Below are 13,734 nucleotides of genomic sequence, written 5' to 3'. Positions count from 1 at the left end.
TGAACATCAGGAAGTTCATGGTTCACGTATTGCTGAAGCCTGGCTTGGAGAATTTTGAGCATTACTTTACTAGCATGTGAGATGAGTGCAGTTGTGTGGTAGTTTGAGCATTCTTTGGCATTGCCTTTCTTTGGGATTGGAATGAAAACTGACCTTTTCCAGTTCTGTGGCCACTGCTGAGTTTTCCAAATTTGCTGGCCTATTGAGTGTAGAACTTTCACAGCATCATCTTTCAGAATTGGAAATAGCTCACCTGGAATTCCATCACCTCCACTAGCTTTGTTTGTAGTGATGCTTTCTAAGGCCCACTTGACTTCACATTCCAGGATGTCTGGCTCTAGGTGAGTGATCATACCATCGTGATTATCTGGGTTGTGAAGATCTTTTTTGTACAGTTCTTCTGTGCATTCTTGCCACCTCTTTTTAATATCTTCTGCTTCTGTTAGGTCCATACCATTTCTGTCCTTTATCGAGCCCATCTTTGCATGAAATGTTCCCTTGGTATCTCTGATTTTCTTGAAGAGATCTCTAGTCTTTCCCATTCTGTTGTTTTCCTCTATTTCTTTGCATTGATCGCTGAGGAAGGCTTTCTTATCTCTTCTTGCTATTCTTTGGAACTCTGCATTCAGATGCTTATATCTTTCCTTTTCTCCTTTGCTTTAGTGCTGCCAAATAAGCCAGGCTGCTTAACCTCTCTGTGCTTCCGTGTCCTCAAACTCTGAAATAGTAATCTCTGCATCATCAAGGTGATGCTACATGTGAAGTCCCTAAATCAGGCCCTGGCAGACAGTAAATCTCAGTAAATATTCATAATTATTATTGTTATCATACATGTCAGAACTTTGCTCTTGAGTCCAAATATCAGTGTTTTTATGTGCTTTAGATGGGCTTCTGAAAGACAGGAAAAGCAAATAGAGGTCGGTGGCCACTGCAGAGATTTTCCCCGCCGCAGAGGCCCTGCTTTTGCTGGGTACCTAGCAGGTACCCTCCCCTGGGACTTCAAGTGACAGAGTCTCTGTTAGCTTGAGCAAGATACAGAGTCTCTTGTTAGCTGAGTAGCAAGATGGTAGAGAGATTTCATTAAACTAAGAAGTCATCAGAGCCCTGTGGCAGCAGCAGGTACATTCAGAATACTCATTTATTGCTGTGAAGCCCATGAGAGCCTTTAAAGCAGGGAAAAGCTGTGTGTATATAGACAGGGGCCTTTGGGGAAAACTGCCCCTTTATTATTTTTCATTTTGCCCTTAGCTACTTTGGTGTTTTAATTGTATAGTCCTTCTAAAGTTATTAAAGTCAAGTATCTAGAAACTAAACCCCTGTGCTCGATTCCTTGAGGATCGCAGAGATGTAGGAGGCAGAGTCCCTGCTGCTTTACAGACAAGGACATCGGACTTAAAGGATGTGTTGAAGATCCCAGGACAATCCCAGTGTTTATTCACTAGAAGGACTCATGGGACTCAGAGTTGTACTTGTGGCTGATATTTATTATAGCAATGGAGTAAGGATACACTGGTGGCTTATTAGGAAGAAGAACCAGGTAGAGTCTGAAGGACTCCACACACAGGCTCCTTATGCTCCCTCCATCACATTAGGGGTCACACAGAGCACTGTCTTCAAATACTCGTTTCTAGTTAAAATGCAGTGACAGATGTGCAGTGTTTCTGCCCTAGGAAGCCCACTAGAGATCTAGCAACCAACATTTTGGGGGGCTGGTTGTATAAGAACCCTTTGTTTAGCATATACAAAATGCCCAGAAGGGAAGCAAGTGTTCAGTATAAACCATATTGTTCACATAAAAAGTCTAGGCACAGTGTTGGGAACACTGCAAGACAAGAGTCAGATCCCAGATGCCAGCCAGAGGCCAACTTTGCCAGCAGGTCTTTCTAAGGATAGCAGTCTCAGGCCTGCTATGTTAATTCTTTTCTGTACAGAAGAGGTGCCACATAAACACACAACCAGCTCTAATACTAACCCATCAGAGTCACTGGTGTAAATGATTAAATATTGAGGAACAGGTCCCTTCTGACTGCTGGGTCACAGAAACCTTTATACCACACATTTGAGCTGGGCCTCAAAGGTTAGGCAGGTTTGAGCAGCAGTAGAGAAGTGGGGAGAGAGGACACAGTGGGCAAAAAAATAGTAATTTAGGGAAAGGCAAGCAGGCTTATCTGATCAGAAACAAGATGTGTTGATGGAAATAGGGGAACCTAGGAAGGCAGGGAGAGGACAAATGCCACAAGACCTGGATTAATAAGTGGAGGATTATGGGTTTTATATGCAGAGATGGAACACCATTGAAAGTTTCCTTTTTAAGACAGGAAGTCATATAGTTCAAGGCATGTTTGCAGGAGATATGTATTTGATGGTAGATAGTCTGGCCTGGAGGTCAGAGTCCTAGAGATGGAACGCAGCAGAAGATACCTGGATATGTTTCCCAAAGGCCTGGGCTTCAGAAGATGCTCATTAGTTTGTGGCCCACCTCGGTATACAGGAAATACATAAAATAAATGAGGAAGGCAAACTCTGACTATGTGTTGTGGATTACCCTTTAGTACCTTGGCAAGCAGGCCAGAGATGACTCAGTTCAGTTCAGTCACTCAGTCGTGTCCTACTCTTTGCAACCCCCATGAATTGCAGCATGCCAGGCCTCCCTGTCCATCACCAACTCCCGGAGTTCACCCAAACTCATGTCCATCGAGTCACTGATGCCATCCAGCCATCTCATCCTCTGTCGTCCCCTTCTCCTCCTGCCCCCCATCCCTCCCAGCATCAGAGTCTCTTCCAATGAGTCAACTCTTTGCATTAGGTGGCCAAAGTATTGGAGTTTCAGCTTTAGCATAATTCCTTCCAAAGAAATCCCAGGGCTGACCTCCTTCAGAATGGACTGGTTGGATCTGCTTGCAGTCCAAGGGATTCTCAAGAGTCTTCTCCAACACCACAGTTCAAAAGCATCAATTCTTCGGCGCTCAGCTTTCTTCACAGTCCAACTCTCAACCATACATGACCACAGGAAAAACCATAGCCTTGACTAGACGGACCTTTGTTGGCCAAGTAATGTCTCTGCTTTTGAATATGCTATCTAGGTTGGTCATAACTTTCCTTCCAAGGAGTAAGCGTCTTTTAATTTCATGACTGCAATCACCATCTGCAGTGATTTTGGAGCCCCCAAAAATAAAGTTTGATGCTGTTTCCACTGTTTCTCCATCTATTTGCCATGAAGTGATGGGACTGGATGCCATGATCTTAGTTTTCTGAATGTTGAGCTTTAAGCCAACTTTTTCAGTCTCCTCTTTCACTTTCATCAAGAGGCTTTTGAGTGCCTCTTACTTTCTGCCATAAAGGTGGTGTCGTCTGCATATCTGAGGTTATTGATATTTCTCCCGGCAATCTTGATTCCAGCTTGTGCTTCTTCCAGCCCAGTGTTTCTCATGATGTACTCTGCATATAAGTTAAATAAGCAGGGTGACAATATACAGCCTTGACGTACTCCTTTTCCTATTTGGAACCAGTCTGTTGTTCCATGTCCAGTTCTAACTGTTGCTTCCTGACCTGCATACAGGTTTCTCAAGAGGCAGGTCAGGGGGTCTGGTATTCCCATCTCTTTCAGAATTTTCCACAGCTTATTGTGAACCACACAATCAAAGGCTTTGGCATAGTAAATAGCACAGAAATAGATGTTTTTTATGGAGCTCTCTTGCTTTTTCTATGATCCAGCAGATGTTGGCCGTTTGATCTCTGGTTCCTCTGCTTTTTCTAAAACCAGCTTGAATATCAGGAAGTTCACAGTTCACATATTGCTGAAGCCTGGCTTGGAGAATTTTGAGCATTATTTTAGTAGTATGTGAGATGAGTGCATTGTGTGGTAGCTTGAGCATTCTTTGGCATTGCCTTTCTTTGGGATTGGAATGAAAACTGACCTTTTCCAGTCCTGTGGCCACTGCTGAGTTTTCCAAATTTGCTAGTGTATTGAGTGCAGCACTTTCACAGCATCATCTTCCAGGATTTGAAATAGCTCAACTGGAATAACATCACGTCCACTAGCTTTGTTCGTAGTGATGCTTTCTAAGGCCCACTTGACTTCCCATTCCAGGATGTCTGGCTCTAGGTGAGTGATCACACGTTCGTGATTGTCTTGGTCGTGAAGATCTTTTTTTGTAGAGATGACTAGGCCTATCTTAACTTGTGCAGTGAATTGGTACCAACTGGTGCAACATTCTACATGCAGAGAAGAGACTCTATTTACTTAAAAATAATATGCAGCCTGTACTGACTAGAGTACTCAGAAGCTCCCAAATCCGCAGTTCAGGTCTGCACAAGTATGATTGTCTTGCACCATCCCTAAGCTTAGGTAGAACAAATCTTCCATGAAGCTGCAAATTACTCTCTGCACACATCTGTATTTTAAGGCTGCTCCACTCTCAATGTAAAGTTCAGAAGGGGCCAAAGGGCAGACCACATGGAATGTGCTCACTGGTGATGCCTTATATTCTGACTTCTAGACTCTTGTCCCAGATCCCTGGCCATTGACATCTCAGACTGCTTCACTTGGGTCCTGTACTCCTGGCTCACAAAATTTTGGTCCAGCTCATCTGTGTAGACTTCCTCATCTGGCTGTTTGATTGCTACACTTTCAGAAGTCTACTTGCCTCTCACATAGCCATTTCTGAGACCAGGAATGCCTGCCCAGAGGACTGCCATTCCTGAATATGGCCCTCTGAACAACTTTCCTTCAACCCCAAAACCCCAGCTCTGTATCCTGGCCCTACTGTTGACAGCATTACAATTTTGTGCTTTGGAGCAGTGCTGCTGTGCAGGAGTACAGAGCCCTTTGTCTCAGTGACCACCTCTTCCCCCAACCCTAAAGAGTTGTGCTATGCAATAGAAGTGTCTGCTGCTAAGCTGCTAAGTCACTTCAGTCATGTCCGACTCTGTGTGACCCCCTAGACGGCAGCCCACCAGGCTCCCCCGTCTCTGGGATTCTCCAGGCAAGAACACTGGAGTGGGTTGCCATTTCCTTCTCCAATGCATGAAAGTGAAAAGTGAAAGGGAAGTCACTCAGTTGTGTCTGACTCTTAGCGACCCCATGGACCGCAGCCCACCAGGCTCCTCCGTCCGTGGGATTTGCCAGGCAAGAGTGGGGTGCCATTGCAACAATATAAATGTTCTATATATGGCAAAACATTATGGTCTGCAAGGTAGCTACTAACTGCATGTGGCTGTTCAGCACTTGGAATATGACCTGTAACTGAGAACTGTTTCTAATATTATTAATTTTAATTAAATATGGATAACTACATGTGACTAGTGGGTACCATATTATAATGGCACAGCATAGATCCTGGTGGGAGTAATCTGGTGAACTGGCTGTGCGGGGTAGATTTAATCTGTGTGCACAGGATATCAAGAGGAGGGCAAGACATGACACAAGAGAGGAAGACCAAGGAGAAGGTCCTTTGTGGTCTCAGATATATCCATTTGTGTACATTCCTAGGTATATAATATTTAGAGATGCACTAATTTTAAGTTGGTTTATTTTTTTGATCAATATTGAATATTATTTTTGCTATTTAAATATGTATCATGAAAGACAGTTGACTACAGAAATTAGTATAGGCTTTGAGAGTCCCTTGGACTGTAAGGAGATCAAACCAGTCAATCCTAAAGGAAATTAGTCCTGAATATTCATTGGAAGGACTGATGCGGATGATGAAGCTGAAACTCCAAACTTTGGCCACCTGATGAGAAGAAATGACTCATTGGAAAAGACCCTGAGGCTGGGCAAGATTGAAGGCAGGAGGAGAAGGGGACAACGGAGGATGAGATGGTTTGATGGCATCACCAACTCGATAGACATAGTTTGAGCAAGCTCCGGGAGTTGGTGATGGACAGGGAAGCCTGGCATGCTGCAGTCCGTGGGGTCACAAGGAGTTGGACACAACTGAGTGACTAAACTGAACTTGAAGAATCCAGACTTAAGTTGTAGTCTTGTCTCTATACCATGTCAGCTATGTCACTGTAATACTGTTTTTAAACATATCATCAGTTTTTCAGTATTAAGGGAAAGTAAGAAAGATTTTGACATAGTGCAGTGAACACCGTTCTTATCTTATACTTTAAAAAAAATTAAAGTTCTCAAACACTTCATTCAAAATTTTAGTACTTATGAAATCTTTATTTGCTATTGTTTCCTGAGATTATTCTGCATTTCTCAGTCTTATACTTTAAAAGCCTAGAAAATATCTAGTAAAATGTCTGACAGATAAAAATATTTATTTAGTTTTCAGATTGGCTGAGTTTTCTAGCTTCCATTCAAGAAACAATCAAGGTTTTTCTATTTCTTCTGTATATGTTTATTTTGGTTTTTGTAAGCTCCGCTGTTCCAGGGACTCCCTCATGATCTATTAAACTGTAAGACTTTGCTTCATTTGCACAGAAACAGCAGAAATAGTGACAGGAACAAGTTAATAGGTATAAATAATATGTATTCTGTTATCTTTAACTGGAGGACTTATGTAGGTACAGCAGGCCAAATCTGTAGATGTGTGTGTGTATGTGTGTGTTTTGTTTGACAGACCAGGAAAAACCTTAGACAAATACTATGATTTTTCTTTCACTTGTGAATATATATTCCTCTTATCCTGTATTATGCTAATCAGAGAAAAACATGAGTAAAGGAATGAAATTAAAAAGAACAATAATGTTCACATCATGAACAAAGAGTGGGAAATCCCAGAACAAGAGATTATCAGTATGAGGGAGGAGGGAAGCAAGATCTGGAAGATAGAATGAGAGTGGCTCATGGCACCTACTATTTTAACATTGCTTTTTTGACATCATGATTACTTTTCTACAGTACTTCAGACTGCTTGACCTTTAGCTGAGAAATGTAAAAGTGCGGGGCTTCTTTAGTCCCCATAGGTGTGATTAGCAAATTAAAAGAAAGCAGGGCCAACCCTCTGCCCCCTGGCTTTCTCACATGGAGGTACAGCTTCCTCAGAAGTATTACGGCTTTAATGTTGGAGGTGGCAAAGATGAGCTGACTCCGCATGGTGCTGTCCTGTCAGTGGAGTCTCACCCTCACTTCAGCCTCATATGTTCATTTACATACTTTTTATTGTTAAAATTTTTACTGTTAATTTTAACATTATTGTTTTAAATTTTTTATTTTTTTATTTCATTTTTTTTTAATATATATTTATTTATTTATTTGGCTGCACCAGATCTTAGTTGCAAGCGTGTGGGATTAGTTCCCTGACCGGGGATTGAACCTAGGCCCTCTGCATTGGGAGTGTGGAGTCTTAGCTACTGTACCACCAGGGAAATCCCTAAAATTTTTATTTTTAACATTGTTATTTTAAAATTTGTATTGGTGCTTCCCTGGTAGCTCAGCTGATAAAGAATCTGCCTGCAATGCAGGATACCCCAGTTTTATTGCTGGGTCGGGAAGATTCCTGGGAGAAGGGTTAGGCTACCCACTCCAGTATTCTTGGGCTTCTGTGGTGGCTTAGTCAGTAAAGAATCTGCCTGCAATGCGGCAGACCTGGGTTCAATCCCTGGATTGGGAAAATCCCCTGGAGAAGGGAATAGCTACCCACTCCAGTATTTTTGCCTGGAGAATCCACATAGAGAAGCCTGGTGGGCTGCATTCCACGGGGTCACAAAGAGTTGCACATGACTGAGCGACTAAGCACATTGTTAAAATTGGAAGCCTGATCCCGGGGTGAGAACGTAAATCATTTAAAGTAAAAACAACTGTTTGTAGTTCCCTGTGTAACTGATAATTAAATTACCATTGAGTTCATTTTCTTGAGAGTTCATGATTTCTAAAGACCCTGTGCGTGCATGTGTGCTCAGTCACTCAGTCATATCCAACTCTTTGTGACCCTATGGATTGTTATGGGATTTTCCAGGCGAGAATATTGGAGTAGGTTGCCATTTTCTCCCCCAGGAGCCCTTCCTGACCCAGGGGTCAAACTCACATTTCCTGCCTCTGCTGCATTGACAGGCAAGTTCTTTACCGCTGAGCCACCTGGAAAGGCCAAAGACCCTGTAGGGCCTGTATAATTATAGAAATGCTATTGTAACTTTGAGACTGTGTGATAACAGATTTACCCATGTGTCTCTTTTGCTTTAGAGAAAATGAAAAGAATCTGTTTTCTGGGATTGTCATTCAAGAGCCTCTGCTTGTTCCAAATCTGACAAAGTGTTGCCCCCTCTGATCTCCAAGTCTTTTGGGTGGGAATGCCATGAACCTCAAAGAGACTCAGTGCCACCGGGAGTGCTGGAGTCGGGGCTTGGAATGGCCTTTCTAATTGGAGGGGTCAGGTGCCCCCTGTGGGTGATTGGGATCCTGGCACTAGCTGGGTTTCATTCACACAGCCCCTCTGGGGGCCTCTGCGACACGGACACTCTCAGTTCATCTTTAGGACAGGATGTGGTTTGCAGCATTTCCCAGATATATTTGCCCAGCAATCCCCTCCTCCCTTCCGTCACACACTTTTTTTTCAATGTTCATTTCATAAGATGAAATACAGATAAAGCATGGGCTTGGAAGTCAAAGAGCTTTAGATTTGAATTCTAACTTTACCACTCCGCTTTTTTATCTCAAGTCAGAAACTTTGACTCTCAGTTTCTTCAGAGGTGAAATAACTGTTAAGAGAATTAAATGCAATTAGGCAAGAAAAGAAACACTTTAAACAATGCCTGGTACACAAAAGACACTCATTAAGTGGCAGCTGTTAACAGCTGCTGCTGTAGCAAGTTGAGTGCAGGGCTGTATCCCCCTACCACACCTTTTCCCTGAGCTTCACACTTGGGCTTTCAGCTGCCTGTTTTTTGTTCACCTGCATATCCAAGAGACCTCAAATTCAGCATGCTTATCTGAAATTTTGGCCACCTGATGCAAAGAACTGACTCATTTGAAAAGACCCTGATGCTGGGAAAGATTAAAGGCAGGAGGAGAAGGGAACAACAGAGGATGAGATGACTCAATGGACATGAGTTTGAGTAAACTCCGGGAGTTGGTGATGGGCAGGGTGCCCTGGTATGCTGTAGTTCATGGGGTTGCAAAGAGTCAGACACGACTGAGCAACTAAACTGAACTAATCTGAAGTTTGTATCTTCCTCCTTGTACCTTCTCTGGTCGACACTACTGCTCCATCTGGTCAGCTTTGTCATCTAAATATACCTCACATCCTTTCACCTTTCTTCAGCCCCAGAACAGTATTGTAACTTGCCAGGGCTGCTCTTCTCTGTCTTTAGAGTGTTTTCTATGTCACAAGCCTGCCTTCCACACAGCAGCTGAAGTGATCATGCTAAAAACTTATGAGATCAACATTGCCTCTCATAGTTTAACTTTCAGAGCTCCTGTAAGGCCCATAATGGGGTTTTCCAAACTTGTTAATCCTGACAACCAACTGAGACCTTTTTAGAAATACAAATTCTTGGACTCCCTCCAAAAGTCCTCCCCTCTAGAGATTCTGGTCCAGATCTGGGATGGGGCACAGGAATCTTCACTTTTAATAAGCTGGGAGGTACACCTTGTGATGGCCAAGGGGGACAACCCTCACATGTCATCCACACCGTGGGTTTGTCCTCTCTGCATTGCCCAACATGCCCCAGCTCTCCAGTGCCCTCTTCCACTTCCCCACCATCAAGCTGCCTTGGTGCACACTTCTCCTGGAATCCCCTTCTCTTCCTTTGTAACTTTCCCTTACCAAATGCTCAGAGTCTAGCAGTATTGCCAGAAGGTGTCCCAGTATCTCGCAGGCAGCCTGTCTTCAGTCCATCGGAGCTTGTCAGCCCATTTCTGTGCAGTTAATTATAGAATTCTCACATTGTGTTGTCATTTTTGTTCTGTGTCTCCTTCTCCCAGTAGACTCAGAGCCTTGAGGACAGGGAACATTTTATTTCTCCATTTCCATCTTCTTGCTTAGATTCTGGAACATGGTAGGGGTTCATGAATGCTTGTTGAAAGAATAAAAAGAAGAGAGGGAGGTTGGAAAGAACTCTTGAATTGTACTAGGAGGTATAAAAATATTCTTTGGAGCCCTGATGTGTCTCAGGCACAGGTGGTGGTTAGGAGGGAGGCCTAAGTAGGGAGGATTCCTGCTCCTGTCCCTTCTCTCTGCCTCTGATTCAACCAAAGTAGCTCTATTATTAAATTTTTCATGTGTTGGTGAATAGTGTAAGGTTTTGTTGAAAAGAAGGGAAAAGTTGGTACTAAAAATAAATTTGAAAACTGCAGCACTGATTTACCTTAATGAAATCCCTTTATGCATCTCTACTCTCTGTGATTTAGAATGAAGTGGGAAAACTTGAAGAACTTGAGAAATAAAACCAAGGATCTAAATTGGCAACTGCAACTGTGAGGCAAGATTAGAAATTTCCTAATCTGTTGGGTTGTGCCATGTAGTATGGCCTTGGGGCCACTTGCTGCTTTCAAGCACCTGGGGAGTTATCATGAGAGAGATGCTAAGTGGCTGGCATCCATTTCCACAGAGGCCAATGTGAAGAAGTGTGAAGATTACATTGAAAGAGCTGTGAGAATTCCTCTGAATTTATTTGAGGTGCATGCTTGTATTTCTAAAGCAGAGTCTTCAGGAAATAGCCTCCCTCAGGAATAAGACTTTGTCCCTGCCTCAGCACCTGGCGCGGACTACCTCCTCATTGTTGGGCATCAGACATTCGCTGTGGGGATGCATGAATTACCATCAGTGGAAAAGTGTGTGAAATGCACTACCACCCAGGAATTAGGACTCTCATAAAAGCAAATGATCTTAAAATTAAGACACTATTAGACTTGCCACAGATTCAAATTATGGATTTCATTTGTAAGAACTTGCTCAATAATATGAAATTAATGTAGTTTAATATACTGTTCATGCATAGCTCATCATAAAGACAAGTAAATGTAGAACAGTTCTCTCATAACATTGCTTATTAAAGAATCAGAATTTAACCATCTCTTTTTTTTTCTCTTGAAATAAGAGTTTTTTTACCCAGAGAAAACTGACCTGTCGCTCTCATATAGAGGTGTGGATATTTGTAAAGTCTTCTAAATAAATTTTACTCTTTTTGCCACAGTTCCTTTCCCACTTTTAGGATATATGAGGAGTTGTGCCTCTGGTTGGCAAATAGATTCACTCAGCATTTACCAAATTGTATCCATACAGATTCCATGGTCTTATGCAGAGGCAGGTTGTGGGGTCAAAGGTCACCTGTCCCATTGATACTTCAACACATAATAGCATTTCAAGACTCTGAGAAGTCCTGGGGGACAGAAACCTAACTGTGTTTAATACCATATGTCCTAGCAATGTTGACCACTTCTTTTGCAGAAGAGCTGTTGCCAAATTAGGAAACATTGGATAGATATTTGCCTTCAAATAGTTTGAATGTTAACAGAAAGCACCATTTATCTATCATACCCATTGGCGAAGTCAGCAAAACAGGAAATAATTTGATTTATACCTAGGGCTCTTTGAAATGAAAAAAAAAAGTCATTTTGTCTCTCACAAATTGTGAAGATACATTATTTTCTTAGGGTTAAATAATAACCCAATGTGGATATACCTACCATGTTTTATTCAGCCATTCATTTGTTGGTAGTTTGGTTGTTTTCATCTTTTGGCTATTATGAAAAATGCTGCTATGAATGTTCATGTAGTTTTTTGTGTGGCCATATATTTTCAATTCCTCTTGTAAATATATACGGAGAAGTGGAATTGGTAGATCCTACGTTAAAACTATGTTTAACCTTTTGAGAAACCACCAGACTGTTTTCCAAAGTGGCTATGTCATTTTACATTCCCACTAGCATTATATGATGGTTCCAGTTTCTCCATCTTCTTGCCAACACTTGGTATTATCTGTTTGATTAAAGTCATTCTAGTAGAAGTGAACTAGTGCCTTCATTGTGGTTTTAATTTGCATTTCCCTAATGGCTAATAATGTTGGACACCTTTTCATATCCTTATTGGCTCTTTGTTCATCTTCTAAACAGAAATGTCAATTTAAGTTCTTTTATTATTGAGTTGTAAGAGTTCTACAAGTCCCTTATCAGATATATTATTTGAAAATATTTTCTTTCATTCAGGGAATTATCTTTCCCTTTCTTGATGGTGTCCTTTTTAAAGAAATTTTAAAATTACTTATTTATCTATTTTTGGCTGCACTAGGTTTTTGCTGTTGAACATGGGCTGTCTCTAGTTGTGGTCCATGGGTTTCTCATTGCAGTGGCTTCTGTTGTGGTTCCCAGGCTCTAGAGCACAGACTCAGTAGTTACGACATGCGAGCTTAGTTACTGCACATGTAGAGTCTTCCTGGACCAGGGATCTATGTCCCCCGCTTCTCTTGAGCTTATTTGCCATCCCTGTATATTCTTTAATGAAAGGTATGTTCAGATTTTTTGTCCATCTTTGAGTTGTTACTTATTGAGTTCTGAGATTACTTTATATGTTCTCAGTACAGTCCTTTCTTAGAATAGTCTGTAAATATTTTCGCCCAGTCTATAGCTTGTCTTTTCATTTTCTTAGCAGTGTCTTTCAAAGAGAAGATGATTTTAACTTTGGTTAAGTCCAATTTATTATTTTGTTTTGATTCATAATATTTGCTTAATAATCTAAGATCACAAAGATTTTTCTACTGTGTGCTCAATATAGAAAAACAAATGTGAACAAGATACACAAAGGTACTTGTCTCATTTTTCTTGTGTGTATTCTTATAGTTTTTAGCTCTTAATATTTAGGTCTATGATAAATTCAAGTTAATTTCGTGTAGGCAGGGATTATGGTTCAGTTTTTTAATATGGATTGTTCAGCACCATTTTTGAAACTGCTGTTCTCCCTCACTGAATTTTGATACTGAAAATTAATTGAATATATATGTGTTACCACATTTTTAAACAAAGATCTCCCTCACCTCAACATGCCCATGTCACTGAAAGCTTATCACTTCTACATCTTCATCTCTTCAAAGAGCGGTCTAGACTCACTGTTTCTGCTTCCTTCTTTCTTACTCTCACACTAAGCCTCTTTATCATTCCACAAAAAGGGTTCTTGCCAGAATCACCAGTGATCTCTGTTATGACATCCAGTGGATACTGTTTTTTTGTTGTCTCATGTGATTCTCAGTGTCCTTGGGCCTCAGTGATCCCCCCGCCCCCTCTTTCATATACTTTTTTCCCTAACTAATACAGCAGCCCACCACTCTTCTTATTTTTCTTCTGTTTTTCTTTTTGATCCCACATGTCTACTCTGCAAGTTCTTCTCCTTCTACCTATTTCTTTTATGTCAGTGTTTCTCAGGACTGTCCAGAGCCCCTTTTCCCTCTCATTCTGTGCATGCACCCTACTATTCCCATCTAATTCCCTGGCTTAAGAATCTCAAATTTACATCTGGCCCATATCTTTTCTGAACTTCATGTCTGCCCATTTAGCTGCCTACCAGGACCGTGAGCTCTAGGAAGAAAAGTGCCCTGTATACAGTTGTGTTCATATTTGTATTCCTGTGCTTAGCACAGAGAACTTAATGACTATTCATTGGCTAAATGAACAAATGAATAAGTGAACAAGTTAAGCCACCTGTGCGTTTGATACAGCTTATCTTATAATTCTAGTCCAGTGCTTCAGTATTGGCCCTTTTACTGATACCTGACACATGCAATGAGTACGTGACGCTGGGCACGGGAGAAGCAAATTACTTTTAGAAGCACATACTTTGTGTTTGCCATGAC

The 13,734-nt window shown here is 41.5% G+C and overlaps 1 protein-coding gene across 11 annotated transcripts in view; it reads left to right on the top strand.

The window, feature by feature from the left end:
- The window catches only part of DOCK3 (dedicator of cytokinesis 3), a 289,619-nt gene that overhangs the window by 160,559 nt on the left and 115,326 nt on the right, over positions 1-13,734 (top strand). The gene's annotated exons all lie outside the window — the stretch shown is intronic.

This window comes from Bubalus bubalis, chromosome 21, assembly GCF_019923935.1.
Source record: "Bubalus bubalis isolate 160015118507 breed Murrah chromosome 21, NDDB_SH_1, whole genome shotgun sequence".
Classification (NCBI taxonomy): Eukaryota; Metazoa; Chordata; class Mammalia; order Artiodactyla; family Bovidae; genus Bubalus; species Bubalus bubalis.
The sequence above is the reverse complement of the archived record's forward strand: the minus strand, read 5'-3'. Positions and strand labels throughout refer to the sequence as shown.